We start from the raw sequence: 15,284 nt of genomic DNA, 5'->3' as shown, positions 1-15,284 counted from the left end.
AATAATTAAATAATGTTAGTTAATTCATTAATTAATTAATTTATTTATTTGTTTGTTTGTTTATTTATTTATTTACAACATGCATGTTTTGTTAATGTACTTGTATGTATGGTGACATGTCCTGCCCACTTTGAGGCTCATAAACAAGACAAAAAACAAACAAACAAAAAAACAAAATAAAACAAAAAATCACAAAAACACAAAAACAAAATAACACAAAAACAAAAAAAAACACCTACACAAAAATAATGCTTAAATTGAGGATTTGTAGCCTAATTGTTTTGTCGTTATCTATTTCTGTTGGCTGTGTTTAGATTTGATTTAGTTATGTTCCATGTTACAGAATGTCATTTCTTCCCTTGTCTCGTGCCAGGATTGTTTTAGCTAAAAATAAAATAAAAATACAAATAAAGTTAGACAATTTGTAAGTAAACATTTGTAGGTTATAGGTTAGTGCCCTGCTGATACACAAAACTAAATTATTTGGTTTCTTGGTCTAGCACTACTAACAAAGAGGGTGGCGGCTTTGGACTGAATCCGGATACATTTGCATATTCCTTAAGTAGTAACATTAGCGAGGCATTCTCCAGCACTATAAAGCGCGCAGGAAGGGTTTGGTAGAACACGCCATTTTGCATTTCTTCAGACAAGCTTTTTATCAAAACAGAACTGGATGAATCAAAGAAAGTTGTGTCTAGAAGTTTTTTCGTTTCATTATTCGTCATTGTTATCCTGATAACATCCGGAATTTTCAAATAAATTCATTGTTTTCATTCCTGAAAATAAACTAATTGTCTGAAAAATGTAAATTATCCTGGTCCCACATCCACTTTACCTGTAACTGCACCAAAAAAAATGTTTTCTTTGTCTATGCCGAGAATTTGGTAGTTTTGGTGATACCACACCCTCCTTGGTTGACTTACAAAACGCTTACACTCGCACCCAAATCATCAAATGTTGACCATCATCTTGATGATGTTCTCTTGTCACAATCACACGCAGTAGGTATTTTTCGCCCACATTTCTCTTCTTCAGTATGTTTGTTGAAGTGAAAGCGCAGGTATGTCAACTTTATCAAGGGAAGTACTCCTCTTACTTCTTAGCAACAGATGGATCAAATTCTTCTCAAACTCCCCGCCCCCGTCTCGCCTTCCTTTTCCTGGCCCTGTGACACCATTCCTAACGGAGCCTTTTTTTTTAATCCCTCGCCGACTCCCTTACACTCACTTCACTTATTCTGAATTCTCCTCTCTCTGCCAGTGTACGGCGGCTTCTGGCTGCAGGGTCTGTGTGTGTGTGTGTGTGTGAGAGAGAGAGACCTACAAGAGCTTTCCTAAATCCCAGGTAAGTGCAAAGCTTTTCTGTGGGAGAATTTCATTTCATCACCTCTCATCCTGCGCACAGAGAAGAGGGATAGGAGTTTCCTAGTTATGAATCCAATAACTAGCATGTGTGCGTTTGCATGCGTGTGAATGAGAAAACGAGACAAGGAGGCTGGCGGGGCTGTTTATGGGAGTGAAGGTTACTTCAATAAATTCAAACTGAAGGTTAAACCAAAAAGGATGCAGAAAGGTGGGAATAGGTGTGTGCGCATTTGTGTGAAAGGCAAAGTCAAGGTAGCACCGTGTCCACTGTCACACTTATCGTCTATATCTATGCATAGCAGGCTTGTATTGGCATATGAGCACGCTTGCTCCTTGACACGCATTTATATACTGTACACACGCACACGCACCAACTGCAACTCCCACCGCATCGGAGTATATCGCATTGAGCTCGAGAGCTGAGGTCAGCCCTAAATCATTTAAGGTCACCATGGCGACCAGATTAAATTAAAGTCCCGTTTAGTCCCAGCCATGCACATTAAAACACACACGAACACAGACTTGCACATTAATCACACGGGCCGAAAGACGCCATGTGCAACGAAACGGCTTGTTTATCCAAACAGAAGACCAGAAGTAAACGTTGGATGAAAGCAAAAGTAGAGCAGACTGTCCAGAAAGCAGCTGTTAGGAAGCAGTTGAGACTGATTCGATTAAAGTGGAGGCTGGAGCTGGTCAAAGCGCCGGCCTTCCGTCTGCCGCCACTAAGAAGACAGGCACCGTTGGAGTCTGGCCTGCTTAATTAACTGCCAATATGACTCTTGACATGAAAGTCATGTTTGTGTGCGCAATAAAATGGAAGCACGCATGGAAGAAACTGAGCAGCTGCCGTTTATCTGCATGGCATACCAAGAACAAGACCTCAGATTCCAATATGATGATTGTGATGATGCAAAAAGATGTTCTCTTTGAAGCAGAAAATGTGTTAGATGTTTTTGATGAAAGGGTTGGGGGTCTTGTGGTTAGCACAGTCCCCTCATAGTTCTGGGGTCTGGGATTCTTGGCTGGCAACCAGTCCAGGTCAAGTCAACTTTATTTATCTTATGTTAATTTGTAACAGAAGTTATCTTAAGGCACTTAAGCAGGTCAAGAACTGCATTCATTATAAGTTAAATAAACAAGAAAACTAAGGTCCAAATCCGTTTAGAATGCGCTGCATCCGCTAACGGCGCTAAAAATGGCTAAAATTGTTAACGTCATTTTCACTAAGGATATTGCTCTAATGATATACCAGCTGGACAGCCGGGAGCAAATTTGCACCTGATTTACCACACGTGGAAATGGATTTTGCGCAAAACACAGCAGTATAGTAACAGTTGCGAGAGAGATGACATTATCAGAACGCGAGGTTGGTCCAAAAACGTTTTCCTCATTTAGCGCCATTAAGCTGTAGTGAGCGGAGACGACGACGTCATTCGTTCATTCATTAAATGTCCATAAAATACTCATTATTGGTGCAACAATCTTGTATATTTTCAGAGGTTGACGTTGGCGTACAGCACAGATGTATTTTCATATAGCATAACGGAGTTTTAATACATATCTGTCACGTGACAATGATCGCAAAGTGACCTCCCCTCCTCAGCAAATAGCGTGCGTGAACAGGGAGGTGGGCAGCTCTGCCTGACCTTTGCCGTGAGACTGCTGCCGTGATCACACGAGATCCTTCATCAGAATCGAGGAAGCGCCAAGTTTCCAGCCTTTCATAGACGTTGTTTGCGTCACTCAAACAGCGTGTGTAGTGGTGTGAGTGAATTTGACGCTGTTTATCAATGAGTCTCATTTGCATTGAGGTGGGCAATTTCTCCGCAAATATATGCAAATGACCTCATTTACGGCGCACCGGGGCGCAATCTGGTTGACAGCGCAGTTAGTACTGAATGAAGAACTCTGGTTGGTGGCCCGGTGGGTGGTGTCTGGTCGGTGCTGGATTTCACTTTCCTTTGTTTTCTTTGGTCCTTCCTCGGGTCTCCTGACGGCGATGTTCGGTTTAGGTGAACGGTATGGGATTTTTTTAATAGGTTTTTGGTGAACTAACGAATACACACACACTCGCACGCACACACACATACACATACTCACCCACATACCAAAAAAAAAAAAAAAAAAAAAAAGAGCAATGATGATGACATTACCGAATGAACAATACTGAGCTCTTAAAAATAATAATAATAATAAAATAAAATAAAAATAAAAAGTACTGAATTTCCCCATCTGTGCGTGCTTAGTGGATTTCCCGCTCCCGGATTGCTCCATTTATGCCAGTTAGCGCCGCGCAAAAGCTACGCAAACCTTTTAGTGGATCTGGCCCTGTGTATATCCCACAATAGCCAGCATAGAGGTAAGCAAAAACTCCCTCGAAGGAAGAAACTAAGGCTCTGTGGGATGACCATCGTCCTTGGCCGGTTGGTTTGAGATGGAGACAAGGTCGTGAGACAACAAGTCAAGTCAACAATGGCCACACCAACAGCGCAGGCTGCCTTTTGCTTGGACCATCTGAGTTTCTGCCCTTAAGCACGCGGCTCAAGTCATGCGCGCACATGTTGCGTTTAGGTGGGAGGCAAAGAATATCAAATATGTTAGACATTCTTCCCAAAGCCTTGTGCACACACAGGGAGCTATCTGCTGAGCAAACGGTCTCAAATAACCTCCTGTTCAGCAGATATGTGGCAGATTTAATAGTCCCATGACGACAGCAACATGGAGGATCCTGGACCATTCCTAACACCACCGTCTTCAGATGATAACAAGCACATAGGTACCATATGAAGTCACAGAGTGCCAGCCATAGGGGAGATATTTATAAAGACATAGAGAATCAGGTTAGTAACATACTACATGGGTGATGATGAGATGAGAAGGATTGAGAGAAGAAGGGAAGCTGGGCGCGTCAATGGAGATCTCAAGCAGTCGAAGCCTTACGGCAGCCGAACTAAGAGATGAGCCAGGACAAGCCGAAGTAATCCCTCATTGTAAGGTCCGTCATAAAAGGAAGGTTTTAAGTTTCCGTTTGAATAGAACCCTCTGGACTGATTTAGGAAATTGGTCCCACAGGAGAGGAGCCTGAGAGCAAAAAGGTTTGACCTCCTATTCTACTTTGAAAGAAAGTTTAGAACCACAAGTTACTACGTCATACTCAGTTGATAATCCACCACAAGTTCTTTCAGGTACGATGATGCCTGGCCATGCAGAGTTTTGTATCTAAAATGGAAGACTTTAAATATTCAGAAATTTAGAGGAGGCCAGAACTAATACTTGTCTGTCTGTCTGGGGCCCATTAGAGTGTCCTAATATAGGGGTGAAATCGGGGACACAGAAAGCGAAGGTACAATATATGTTAAACATCTCTGGACCACAGATGAGCAGGATGCACACACACAGGGGTGAGATCTCTGGTTCCTGGAGCTACAAAGACTAGATTGACGGTCGGAGATTCTGGGGTGTAATTCATTCTGTAATGTGTCTGACCCTATAGGAAGGAATGCAGAAAAGATTTACGAACGTATGGAAATGTTTCTGACACTGCAACAACGGTTTTTGGTGACTCGTTCCGAGCGCTGCTGAGACAGATTTTGCTTCTCAAAGACAATACCCAACACAAGTATTAAAAAAATCCAGTAGAGAAGAAATATGAAACCCTAACCCTAACCTTCTTCTTCTGGCACTAGGTCAGAACTTCTGTTCTGATGTTTTTAGACCCACTGGACGGTCTTTTACAGACTTACTTTGGCAAACTACTAGCAAAAGAGTTGCAAGAATCAAAACGAGTTGTTTTATTTTTTTGCTCCACTTATCCAGTCTGCCAGTCAGCTCCACCCACCTCGTTAAGAGACACAGGTGCTCCAGATGAGCAATCAAGCCACAACTGTATTTTAACCTCTCCTTCTAGTTCTTCATGCTCTGCAGTACTCGTCGTTGGATTGATCTCACATTGTCGAACGGGCCTGCCTTTGACCATCCTGGCTCATCATTCTCCTGATAACCACCTCAGTCTTTTTGTCCCGAACCAGTTACCACATCCCGATGTCTGTTTGCCTGACCCCGTGGCTGTTTGGTGTTCTGCTGTCACAACATCACAGTGTAAGTTCGTTGTACTACCCGTGCAGTCCTAAGCATTGACGAATGCTGCCATGGTGACCATCATTTGATTGGGAGTTAACGCAATGTTTGTTTTCTTTGTCACCTCAGAGGCTCTGTAGGTTGGTCATCACACATTTTCCCTCCCATGTGACATATGTGAGCTTCAGTGATATTTTGATTTGCTTGGCATAATTTTAACTGCGTCCATGACCCTGTAAGGCATCACTTAGCGTGAATCTTTGCTAAGCGCTAAGGGGCACAAGTCAGGCCAGATAAGGGCTTCCCCAAAATGAGCTATGACTGCTATGATAGCTCCCCATGCTTTCATCTGCCTGCCCGCTGAGAGTGGGGGGGAGGGGCAGTGGGGGGGTGCTCTCTCTAAAACTACATTTAATCTCAGGCATCGCTGCTTTGAAGTACAATAATAAAGTTGATCGTACTCTGGAGCGCTCTCTCTTGTTTGACTCAAATTAGCTGAACAAAGTGTGTCCAATGGGACGGACCAAAGGCATCACGACTCCTCTATTATTTACTCAGCTCCGCCGGTATTTCACTAAATAGTCAAAGCCGCCATATCAAACCCACCTGTCTGTAGTCACAAACAAGAAAACTAATTCATGTGATTTCTGCCACCCAGTCGCGGGCGTACCATTTGATCTCAGGCGTCGCATTTTTAATGAGGCTTTACAAAGGCAAAACAGGCATGTGAGAGATGAAGGTAAAACAGATGCATGTATTAGATACACACACCTGCACATGCACACACGTTCAATAGCACGCAATAAGAAAAAATAATGTACATGTATAATAGGTGTCCAGCTAATGTGCAACATAAAGACAAGAAAGTGTGAGACTAAAGATCAACACAAAAGGGATTTTATTATTCCTGTGACAATAAAGTTCTGTTCTATTCTATTCTGCTATTACAATTGTACTAGATTACAGTGCAAAAACACTAATAATAATGAATAGTTAGGGATGGGAACGTACCAATACCAGGTATTGGTATTGGGCCTTAAGCAGCCGTATTTCAAAAGGTAGAAGATACTCAAAAATGTTCCTCAATAAATAAATAAATAAATCTGAGCTCGACTAAGTCCTCCTTGGCAGTAGTTGGCGCAATACTGCGGCACATCAACGAATCATTGTCCGCGTCAGAAAGAAAAGTTTTTACCATTTGTTCACAATTCTTTTGTCTTGTCAAAAGTACCAAAAGTATCGGTACTCGATATCTGTGATACTCAAAGAATGAATATTCGTAATGGTGTCGATTGGGAAAAAGTTGTATTGAGCACCCATAATAATAATAATAATGATAATAATAATCACAACAGCAACAATGTTATTAATAGGTGCCTTTTTGGGACCTCAAAGACACTACACTACAATTAAACAACTTTAAAAATGTAATTTAAACATTTAAATGGACACAAAAAAAAAACACGCTGCCATGTCAATGCTTATTTTAACACACCAAAAATTGCATTCTTATATAACTTTAAGGTGATAGTGGGAGAAAAAAAAAAGTTAAGCATTTTTAAGTGATCATTATATGTCTGCTTTGTTATTTTCCACTTGGCAGACATGTTATGGTATAATATTCACACTCATATTCACACTCATATTCACACTCATGGACAATTTTTAGTGTAATAGATTACCATTTTTAATATGGGAGAAAACCAGAGTATTACAAAGAAACTCCATACACGCATGACTAAAACCATCCGATTCCAGAAAATAATTTGAAATGCAGTTTTCATTCAGATGTTTTCAGCATTTGCCTTGATGTAACTACAATGCTTTGCCTTTTATTTTTTAATTTAATTTTACCCCAATCATTGGCGCTTTCATAGTAAGCAGGTGATAAAGCTGATAAAGTGGCCAAAATCCGAAAAGAGATCTTAACTCGCATGCGTATTGGCGTCACCGTGAAGCTCCATTACTTCCTTCTGCAGCAGAATATATGCTGATTACATTTCAGGTAGCATATGAATCATGGAGGAGGGGGTGTAGATGGAGGATGAAATGAATTGCTGTCAAAGGGCATTAAAATGGCTTCTTACTGTTCCACACTTCAGGTGTGCGCATGAAGTCACACTAAAACACTAAGACACTAAGATTACCTCATTAGCATGCGTATTGCTTTTTTGTTGGCTTTTTTGTGACAATTAATCTCAAAGGAACACTCAACAAGGTGTCTTAATAGAGGAAGAAGGTGAGAGGAGAAGACTATATGCTATTGTTGTTGTTATTTGCCGTTATTGGTTGTTGTGATTAGTAAATTGCTGTTGTGTTTTTCCCTTCACGGCCTAATGTAAACATGCCTTTCTCTCATCCTTTACTCGTTATCACCGCAATATAAAACTTGACATGAAAAAGCAACACGACAGGGGGCGTCGGCAGGGGGGCTCAATAACTCAATGTGGAGGGACGGCCCGCACATACCGCCCCATGATGCCGACACTACTCCAGCATCAAGAGGTCGATCCCACACTGGAACCCCATGTGGTCCGTGGATCCATATGATACTCTCTTTTATCTTTGACACTTCATGCTGTACGTCCCCTATATTCTTTTTTCCCATTCTCAACCTGTAGGTTCACCACCAGCACACGCGGCCAAAACGGAACATAAATCTACTTCTCTCTCTCTTGTATAGATCATATATTTTCTGTATTTCTCCCTCGCTCATATTCTTTCTCACCTTACACAAACACGCCTCTGATCAATTGTGGCACTGACAATTACATAGAACCCATTGGTAAATTTAACTTCCATTTGCATTTAGATGACAGAATATTTCACTTTTTTTTCCAATCTGCGGTGTGAAACCAATATACGCATGGCCGCGTGCGTACACTAGGCGGCCGCTTGCAACTGTTTGTGACGTTTTTATTATTGCAACCAAAGCAAGTGTGCGCACAGAAACATAAACATGTTGGCAGAGTGAACATACAGCGTGTTCCCTCCCAAATGCACACACACACACACACCCACACACACACACTCAGCAATTAATCTCAATGTTCACACATGGACGAAAGCACATATGAGAGCGGTAAATCCTCATTTCGCTGCCCACATTCTGTATGTGCACACACAAGTGGCTCCACTCGCAGCTGATGTTATCTTAGCATCTATAATATCGCTGATCCAATATGTTGTGTTCATCATTAAAATGATACCCGTAGGAAATGTGGAAATTGAATCAATCCGTTCAAATGTTCAAATCGCGGCCCTCATTTAGCCCTACAGTCGATGCAATGTTTTAACACTTTAACATTTTTGGTTGCTGTCATGCGTTTGGGGAGCGCATAACTCCAAGCGTGTGCTCGAGTAGACGGTGGAAATAAAAGAGCTGGGTTGCACGGACGGGTAAGTGTAACGAAAGAACCATTTTGGATTAAAGGTGAAACCTCTTGAACACAGATATACAAATTAGACGCGTAGTGTGCTTTCGCCTCGATGAATTGATCACCAATTTGGCTAATTGATGCTTATTGAGAGCGAAAGAAAGACTCAAAGATGAATTTTCAAATCAGCTTATTATCTTCCACTCTTATCTCCTGGATGTTGATGCTGCCGGCCCTCTTATCCCCCTCATTCTCCTGCGCTCAGTGTACCTGTTCCTGAGACAGATGATGTGTTTTGACATGCGAACTGGGACTGAGGACAGATTTATGCACACACACTCATGATCACAAAACGCTATTCACAATCCTATCATCAACGTCTTTGTGTCGGCTTCCCCTCCACACCCCCTTTTCTGCTGCAAACTGGGAGGTGGCGGGCACCTATATAACCCCCCCCCCCCACACACACACACACACTTCATTTCCACGTTTGCTGAGTTGTTTTTCTCCGAATCTATAATGTGATCTTTCCCTAGGAGCATCCTATGGGGCTATTTTTTGTCCTCCCTCTTGCAAATAATTTTCCTTTTTTCATCTGAGAATTGGGCCACTGTTTTTGACCACCCGTCAGGCTTCCCAGATTTTTTATATCACTTGGACGGGTTTTAACTGTATTCAATTTCATTGCACCTTGTGGTACAATGACAATAAAGCTGTACTGATTCTGCTTTAACTCACGCTGTGCAGCAACACATACAGAGCACACAATAGCCAAAGACATACATGATATCTTTCTGCTCTGTGGGAACGACTATTACTGCAACTTAGTAGGGATATTCTCTATTTCTTCTTCTTGCCCTTAATTAAGCTACATCTACACCCAGTGGAGCTCAGTATGGCACACAACTAAATTCGGACTGTCTTGGATACTGAGCAACGCATCACCCGGTGGTGACGGCACACTGCTAAGTGCAGTGTGAAAAGTGTTACAGTTTGAATGATTGTGGGCTCTGTGATTGACAAGCGACCAGTCCAGAGTATAGTCTATCTTCCAAGCAAAAGACATCTGAGATCCCTGCACCCTTGAAAAAAAATGGATCGACTGTAAGGTGGTGCAAAAAATAGTATCTCTTGCTACAATTCTGACACATCATGCATTGGAATGCATGATGTAAATCCCGACGATGTCAAGCGGTCGTCTGCAACCGCGCGTGCCGAGTTTCGACACAGATCCCGTGGGGGCTCTTTGGAGAGGATCAGGGACACACATGTATCATCACTCACACTCGCCCCAGCTTCTGGATCCTAATAGTGAATGTGACTCTTAAGCACAGTGCCGAGCAAAGCAATATGCAGCCCAACTGCAATATTTCTGCAGCTTATAAGCACAGACAAGAAGGGAAGACAGCCAGAGGCAGCAACTGGGGAAAACAGATACCACCATGATTTTATTTTTTATTTTTTGCCTTCGCTCTTTTTCTCTCCGTGTCTCCCACCCACCGAGCCAGACCCCCATACCCCGACTCGCTCCTTTTTCGGCACATACTGTACTGCATCATTTCCAGCGGTAATGAGTGCAGCAGGAGCAGGCAGAGAGCAATGAAGAGAGGCGGTACTTAAGGGAATTAGAGTGTTTAAAATATACCTAAAGGTATCCTCTTGTGGATCACCAGTGCAAATACTCACAGCCACCCACAATTCATATTCATGTATATTCAAAGATACCTAATCAGCGTGTATCGGTCACGTGATCTATGGTTGCAAAAGAGCATTATCAACAACTAAAGCAGAGGTTCTTAACCCACATAGAATCGAACCATGTGAAAAAAAATATACGCTCCGTTATGCAAGTGAATTCATATTGCACATATTCGTCCGACCACTTTCTTTTTTTCCCCCCCGATAGTAAGAAAAGATTACGATAAAAAATAAATCACACGACGTACCAAAGGTCGACTACTAAGCACACCAAATTCCTTGCAGCACAAATAGTCCAAGCAATGTAGCCAATGAGGCGGCCGTGGCTCAGGGTGTCGAGACGGTCGTTCAGTTACCAGAAGGTCGGCTGTTCGATTCCCTCCTCTCCCCGAGTCGTTGTGTCCTTGGGCAAGGCACTTCACACACATTGCCTCCAGTGCTACTCACTGGTGTATGGAAGGTGCGAATGTTTGGTGGTGGTCGGAGGGGCCATAGGTGCACACTGGCAGCCACGCTTCCGTCAGCCTGCCCCAGTAGCTTACCGCCACCGCGGTGTGAATGTGTGAGCGCATGAATAATGTATCTATTGCTCTGTAAAGCGTCTTTGAGCGCTATATAAACCTGATGCATTATTATTATTAATGATCAGTAATCATTTGTGTGTGTCTTAACCTCCGCCGAACCCCTCAGACTGACTCACCAAACCCCTGGGGTTCGATCGAACCCAGGTTAAGAACCACTGAACTGAAGTGTACATTCTTTTCTTTTTCAACATTCCGCAGCCAAACGTAGTGAGTGATGTCTTGTATGTATCATGTATTATGAATGCATTTTTCCGTGTGCATTACTGTAGAAATATGCACGACGCTTCCTCTATTGGCATTGGGATGTTGATTGCGTTGTTTGAGTTCAGACAGCAACAGCAGGGAGGCAGCACTCTGAGCACATCAATGTACACTACACCCACAGACAGTCAACTGTTGGCATTATAAGAATATGAAAAAGGAAGTAAAAGACTTTGGATTCCATGGCTGACAATAAACCTCATTTTCAGAGTACATATTTTCTAGCTGCATAAAGGAAATGTCCTTACACGAACTTTAAAAGAGGCATATTATGCCATTGTTCCACTAATTAAATTAAATCCAAGTACAATGCCTGTGAAAGGTTTTGGTCAAAGTCGAGAATAACAAAACGCCATCTTCTCTTAATAGCCCAATTTAGAGCAACTGGGAATGTCTACAAATGAACCACTGATTTACACCACACAACCTTTTACTCCGGGGTATTATTGAACCTTTCATCTTTTTGGCCGCTAAACCATTCAGATGTGAAGCGGTTGGCACAGAGGACAACGATTTTTCCAACAGGAGCTCCGACATTTCCATCACAGGCAAAATGAGTGTGATGTGTTGACGATCTGTGCTTTGACATGAGAGCATTTCTGTGTAGTCTGGCTGTCGATTGCGAGAACAGAATTTGCCTGTCTGTAAAGTAACAGTATTGATTGTATTCACTGAGGTCACGTCACGCAAGTCGGCTCCATGTGTTGTGGCGACTTTTCAGCGTACCCAGCCGTGTTTACACAGAATGTTATTTTGTTATTGATAAATGTCATCCCCAGCTGCGGTACACGTTGAAAAGTTTGATTAATGGAGTCGATTGGATTAGAAACATTTGCCAGTGTCCGGACTCTATGGAGACATTCACGTATGGCTCGTTCCCAAAACGCAACCATTCTTGTGTCTGCTGTACTTTCGGCTTTTGTTGGTTGCTATGTGCATTTAGCATTTGGGAATTAGAGGCGAAGAATCGAGTTCCCCAAGCGCGCTAGCTACAAGCAGTAGCATGTTAGAGCAACAGCAACATTGTTAACTCGTCACTTCTTATTTTCGTACCCTTTGACTACAATTTAAAGTGTTCGGCTGCTGGGAAAGGAAAATAAAGATCTTAAGGAGAGTATTTGGAGAAGTCTCAAAATCGAAACTTTTGATCACTCAGGTCTATTTTTAGCCAGAGCTAGCCACGGCTATATGTCACGATCGCATTCTTATAATAACGCTTACCTTAATCATAATGGTCAGAACACACTTTGGTAGACTTTGTTGATTGGAAATCTTTTCGATTTGTCCTTGCAATTATCTATGGATACTCCTTTGTTAGTTGACATTCGATATTCCGTGCACCCATGAGCACACGTGTGGCACATGACGTCATGCAAATACCATCTATAGTCAAAATCTTATCAGTAGTCCACAATACTTTTATTTTGTTGTGGGCGGAGCCAGTGATTAAAAAAGGAACATAGTGAGGTTCACTAAATAATTCTTTTGAAAGTCGACCTTGAAATGGCAATACAATTTTAGCATAAACGCATTTCATGTTCAGAATAAAACAAAACCATCAAACTTACACTGAACTTGATATCCTTAATAATAGCAGCGTATGAATGAGCCATTATTATGTACAGAATTACTAATTTCTCCCTCTAAACCAGTCATGAAGAATATAATTAAAAGATTCTTCACCCAAAAATAAAACAGAAATTCAACAAAGGCTATAACTCAATGAGATGGGGAAAAAAAAGCTCTAGATTTTTTTGTGCATTAAATATTTATTGTTAATATTTGTCTCAAAGAGACATGGTTTGACAATATGTTTTTTATTGATAGCTGAGTTATGAAGAAACTAAAAGTTGGATGTTTTACACAAGAATGAAATAAACGTTATGACAGTACACTGACTTGTCCTGGAGCCTATCACAGCTGACTTTGGGCGAGAGGCAGGGTACACCTAGAACTGGTCCCCAGCCAATCGCTGGGCAGTAAAAGATTCAATAGTTGGAATAAAATTATGACATAAAGATAGCATAAGTGGTCACATTCCACTGAGGCGAACGCTGATTATTTCTCACACCACACAGTACAAAAACTCATTAATTTGCGTATGTGTCAAGTGTTTCAAAGAGCGGACTATTCAGTAGAGATTCATTCTTCATCTTTTTCCTTGTGTGCAACTTGAAAACGTGAAGGAACCCCAGATAAGTACAAAGATAAAATTGAGAGCATCACACACTTGCTGGCTCGCGGCCTTGCTTTGAATCACGTAGCGTGCGGCTGGGAGGCGACTTGCTCCAGCTGTAATGTCAGCTTCAAAGGGCTGAGACTTTGGAAAGCTGGCGACTTGGAAGTGACTTGACCCTGACCTTGAGAACGAGATAGAGATTTGGCAGAGAAGTACAAGGAATACGAGGCTGCTCAGCGTAATGAGTGGAGTTGGAGAATGTGTTCCCCTCAAGCAAACATGATTCTATCATACCCTTTTCGATATCACTTGCCCTTGTTGGGGTCATGAGTGAGATGGAGCCTATCCGAGATGTCTTTTGGTAGTGGTGTGCGATACTGGAAATGTTGTTATTGGTCCGATACTAAGTTAATACAGGGCCAGTATCACCGATACAGATATCGATATCGACTTTGGTACTTTTCTAAAATTATGGTATATATATTTGTTTTTAATTAAGGTAGCTGTATCATCAACTTTCTTAATCACAATCAATTTTCAACCTTCAAAAGTTTTTGTGTTGTTTCCTTTTTAAACAAAAGGACAAAATTAGGACAAATTTTGTTGATAAATACAAAATACTATATCAGTTTTTTTCTCCCAGAAACATTACAATCATAACTTTTTTTTTCTTTATTTCTTAAAAAAAGTGCACAAAGTGATCATAGGAAAAGAGACAAACTGAAGCTAAACTACTAGATCAGTCCCAGTATCGATCCGATATTGATACTAACTTGGTATCAATACTTGGATCGATCCGTCCACCACTACCGTTTGGGGGACAAGCAGTTGCCAAGCCATCATATGAGTTTGTAACGTTAAGCATTGAATGTCTCTACGATTTTTTGGGGACTCAAATTTTGCAACTCCTTATGTGCTTCAAACGAACTGTTAACGGTTGATTTGTGTTTTAATTGGTGAAATCATTCATGATGTCTGATGGCGTCTCTACACAAACTAGGCAGATAGGTTTGCATTTAAATTTGGTGAACATATTGTTATGTTTCGGATCCGTGGGGTTGGGATTTAGTTTGATTTTAAGTGTTCTTGTTGTCTTTGTCTGTGTGATCAGTGTTTTGTTGTGTTCTTTGCTTCATCATGTTTAACCACCTCCACCTGCGTGTGTCTTCCCTTCCCCGTGTGTTGTCCAATCAGTGCCCTCAGCCCCTTTTGTCTCCCCCAGGTGTGTCTTGTTGTGTCAATCAGTGTGACTGTATGTAGTCTGCTGTTTTTGTTCAGTCTGCATGGGTGTATTGTCGTAGTCTGTTGTGTGTTTCGTCTCGTGGTCTAGCGGCGTCAAGCCATAACCACTTCACGCCAGGTCAAGTCCAGTTAAGTCCATTCATGTCAAGTCTAGTCAAGTCTAGTCAAGTGCAAATCCAGTCACGCCGAGTCAATAAAATTCACGTCACGTCCAGTCCAGTTTGGTCCGGTGACGTCAAGCTCTGTGCAGTCCAGTCCCATCCGTCCGGTCCAGTCACGTCATCTCACAGTTGCCAGTTCACCTCCTTACCTTATTTCAATAAACTCACCACATTTACACATTGCCTCTGGCTAGTCACTGTGCCTCCTTGCATTTGGGTCCACAACCAACCTCCACCCCAACACCTGACACATATAATCTGCTTCCTATTTTACCTGAAAGATTAACTCCACTTATTACAATATTAGGTCAAGAAAATTGTGTCTTTTGGGTAAAATA

This window comes from Leptonotus elevatus, chromosome 6 (genome assembly GCF_054856555.1).
Source record: "Leptonotus elevatus isolate MCC_2025b chromosome 6, RoL_Lele_1.0, whole genome shotgun sequence".
Lineage (NCBI taxonomy): Eukaryota > Metazoa > Chordata > Actinopteri > Syngnathiformes > Syngnathidae > Leptonotus > Leptonotus elevatus.
The sequence above is the reverse complement of the archived record's forward strand: the minus strand, read 5'-3'. Positions refer to the sequence as shown.